The 3,623-nt window shown below is 42.4% G+C and overlaps 1 pseudogene; it reads right to left on the bottom strand.

Annotated features, from left to right (window-relative positions):
- Positions 1-952: 952 nt before the first annotated feature.
- LOC110295150 (non-selective voltage-gated ion channel VDAC2 pseudogene) lies at positions 953-1,958 on the bottom strand (annotated as a pseudogene).
- Positions 1,959-3,623: the final 1,665 nt, after the last annotated feature.

Consider the following 3,623-nt stretch of genomic DNA (forward strand, 5'->3'; position numbering starts at 1 on the left):
CAAGTTCCCTCACTAGCGCTCTCTCTGTCTCTCTCTCTCTCACACACACACACACACACACACACACAATTCACACACAGTGTACAGTGTCTATCTACTGCCACTCTCGGGGACATGTTGGTTCTTCTGTATGCCCTGTGTCCTTTTGGAGGTACCATTTACCGTTGGTTTCAAGCACTTTGGTTGCGGTGTGCCTTGACAACGCTCCCTTCATGTGTCTTGTGCTTAGATTTTATTTACAACTTCATTACATTGGGATGATTTCAGCCATGATTGCTTCTAGTGTATTTCTCTTCCCTGTTTACCATCATGCCCTCTTCTCTGAGATGCCAGCATCATCCATATCAGTCAGTTGCACTTCCCCGCAGCTCTTCAATGTTCTTCTCACTTAAAATACTTTTCTAATTTCATTAGGATCGTTTCTACTGCTGTATCATCCAACTTAAATATCTTTTTCTCTAATGTATAATCCACCATTAGCTCTATATGTTACATACTTTTATCCCTAAAAGTTCAATATAAGATTTTTTTAATATCTTGCTTTGTTCTTTAACTTTTTAAGTACACTTGTTTTATTCATAATTTGTCATGTTTGGGGTTACTGAGGTAATTCTAATGATGGGTGAATATAACAACAACAAAAAAAAAATCTTTTGCCTTATCTTAAAACAGCCACTGATCCATCTCATTCAGTACAATAGTCAGAGTTAAAAGGAACATAAAACAAACATGCACACCATGGCACGGTTTTCATAAATGTCTATTTCATCATTGGTGGGTAGCACATTTAACAGTTAAATACATTTAAATAATGTATAGGAGGCCGCACCACAGCAGCACTGATAACTAGATAACCATTCAATTAGGAACCAGCCAACAGTGACTGTCTAAATATTTAAAATACAGCTCTTGCTTAATCATCCTTTGATGATCACCTTCTGGGAGGGGGGGCGAGGGGGGAGCCTGCTGGTTGCATGGAAATATATTAAGGCCAAATCTTCTGGTATTCGTTCCCAGAGGTTTCTTTTAACTGGATTAAGCCTCCAATTCCAAGGCAAGCCCAAGTTTGTGGCCAGCATTAAAGCTCTTCCCGTCTATGTTAGCAGACAGTGTAAGCTTCACACCAGGCCTCAGAGTCTGAGTATAGCCCACTCCAATTAAACTAGAGTTGTTGACCTTTGCAGAGATAGAAGCAGTAGGATCCAACTGGTATTTAGCTGCAATACCAAAACGAGTGCAGTTGGTACCTGATGTCCAAGCAAGGTTTACTGAAGTGTCAAAATCTTCGCATACTATCTGATAAATGGATCCTCCAAATTCTGTCCCATTATTTACATTTGTGTGTAGCTGGAAGTCCCCAGTCCTGTAGCCAATTGCAAAGTTACTCATTGTCAGCTTTGACTTGGCACTGTCAAAGGTCATTTGGTACCCAGCAAGCCAGCCCTCGTAACCAAAGACAGCTGACCCATGGATGGCAGGTCCAGCAAAATCAAAGTCAACATCACAGCCAAGGTTTATACATTCCCTCTTGTAAGCAGACTTGATTTTACCACTTTTCTTTCCTGTGTTCGGTGAAAAGGTGGTGTCAAAAGTCAGTTTCAAACCTTGACAAATCTGGTCTTCAATTGCAATCTCTGTCCCCAGAGTGTTATCGGTGTTCCATTTCTCTGTGAAAGTCAGACCAAACTCACACCATTTGTACTTGGTCTCCAAGGTCCCGCTAACTTTACCAGTGTCTGTATTAGATGAGCCAGATGTTGAAAATTCCACACCACTTCATGACCTCGTCTTCACATCCAGCTTCACCAACCCAAAGCCAAATCCTTTGTTGAAAATGTCTCTGGCAGCTTTGCCGAGGTCAGCAAACGGTGGAGGGATACACATCGGCTGTGGGCATACCGGTACACAGCACTCAGCCATGGCAAAGTCTCGGGGAAAAGGTGATCTGTGGGTATCCTGAGGGGCACTGCTGCCACCTCTCCACTCGCAGCTGAGGCCACTCCGCTATCTGGAAGTTGTGCTGCCTGTTCTTTAACTTTTAAAAGATATGGAATATAATTATTATAATTGTGAAATTGTATTTGCCTTCTATTCAAAATATCTACTCTGGTTCTGAGTTAGCTTTGGTTATTTTCCTCATTACAGCTCGTGTTTCCCAATTCCTTCTATACCTAGTAAGCTTTGTTTTAATGATAAGAATTGCCAGCATTTGCTTGCTGGGTAGTGGGAAACTCTTTCTCCTCTTATTTCTGATCTATGCCTTGGGGTGAAGTTTTGTCACTTGGAAGGAGTTATATCTTACTAGGAATCACATTTATTATTTGCTGGGCAGGTCTCTATTGGTAACTGGCCAAATTATTATTCACCCCTTGGGAAAACTTTCTAAGTATTTACTTTATGCTTTGCAAAGTAAGAATCTTTTAGTCTGGATTTTAGAAATTAATAGCATTCCTGGACCCACATGAGAGCCTAGGACTGTGCTTTTAAATCATTTTAGTTATGTTTCACTTTAAGGTAGTTCCTTGCACAAATACAATGACCATCAGAAGTCTAAGTTCTCAGGCGAGATGCTACCACTGGTTGCCATGGCTGTCCCTCAGGGAGCTCTTACTCTTTGTCACTTAGCCCTACAAACTCCAACATGGTCCCCCGAACTCTTGGTACCAGTTCCTTGACTTAGCGAGCCCATCAAATTCTGTCCAGGTCCCTCCTATTGATGGGAGGATGGACTATTGATGTTCTGTCATTATTAGCTTTGCCCTTAATGCTCTCAGAAATGTTTGGATCAGACAGATTCTTATACTCGCAGCATGATCAACAGTCAGAATAGCATCGTGACAACATTCCCCAGTGTCCCCAGAGTGACATGATGAGAAGCAGATGTGAAAAACTGTTTTCTGTGAGTGACAGGCTCACCAGTAGGTAAAGGACACAAAGAGCCATTCTCTTTGCTTGTGTGCAAAAGACAAAGGTGGTAGCTTCTTTTTCCTACTTCTGAGAGAACCCCCTTGAAAATGCCTTAGTGTAACCTCCTGGAATGTAAATAAATCTCCCCAGAGAAAAGATAATCCCAGTGTCTCCGATTTTACAACTCAGAGATGCCTTCAAGATCCAGGACTCCTCCCCTCTGAAGATATAAACACATATCTCTGGATTTAGGTAAATCCCTCTGGAGTTTCCGTCATCCATTGAGTTATAAATTAGTGTCTAAGATTTCCCCCCAGGTTGGATCCAAGGTTCAGTCATATTTATTCAGGATACCCTAGTGTAAAGAAATACAAATGCTTTCTCTGTGGTCTCACAATTCTCCCTGGGCTCTGGCCTGGAAACCCTCAAAAGAAGCTACGGTGCTTGGGTCTCGGCTGCTGAGTTCCCTATTGTTCAGGGTCGTTGTCCTTGGTTGTCTCGTGTCCAGGGTCTTACACACTGTTTTCCTTTTCTGTGGTGTGACTGGTTATCCGTGGTAAAGAAGAAATCTACTTCCCGTAACTCCATCATGGGAGGAAGCCAAAGTCTTCTGTTGCTTCGCATCTGTTTGCCCTTGATTTTCCCTTCATTTGGCTCAGCCTTCATCAGGGTCCTTCGGTGTCTACCCATGCAGGTTCACATCTGCCACAGTTCAG

The sequence above is a fragment of the Mus caroli genome, unplaced genomic scaffold, assembly GCF_978045245.1.
Source record: "Mus caroli unplaced genomic scaffold, Mus_caroli_1 scaffold_4, whole genome shotgun sequence".
NCBI classification, from domain to species: Eukaryota; Metazoa; Chordata; class Mammalia; order Rodentia; family Muridae; genus Mus; species Mus caroli.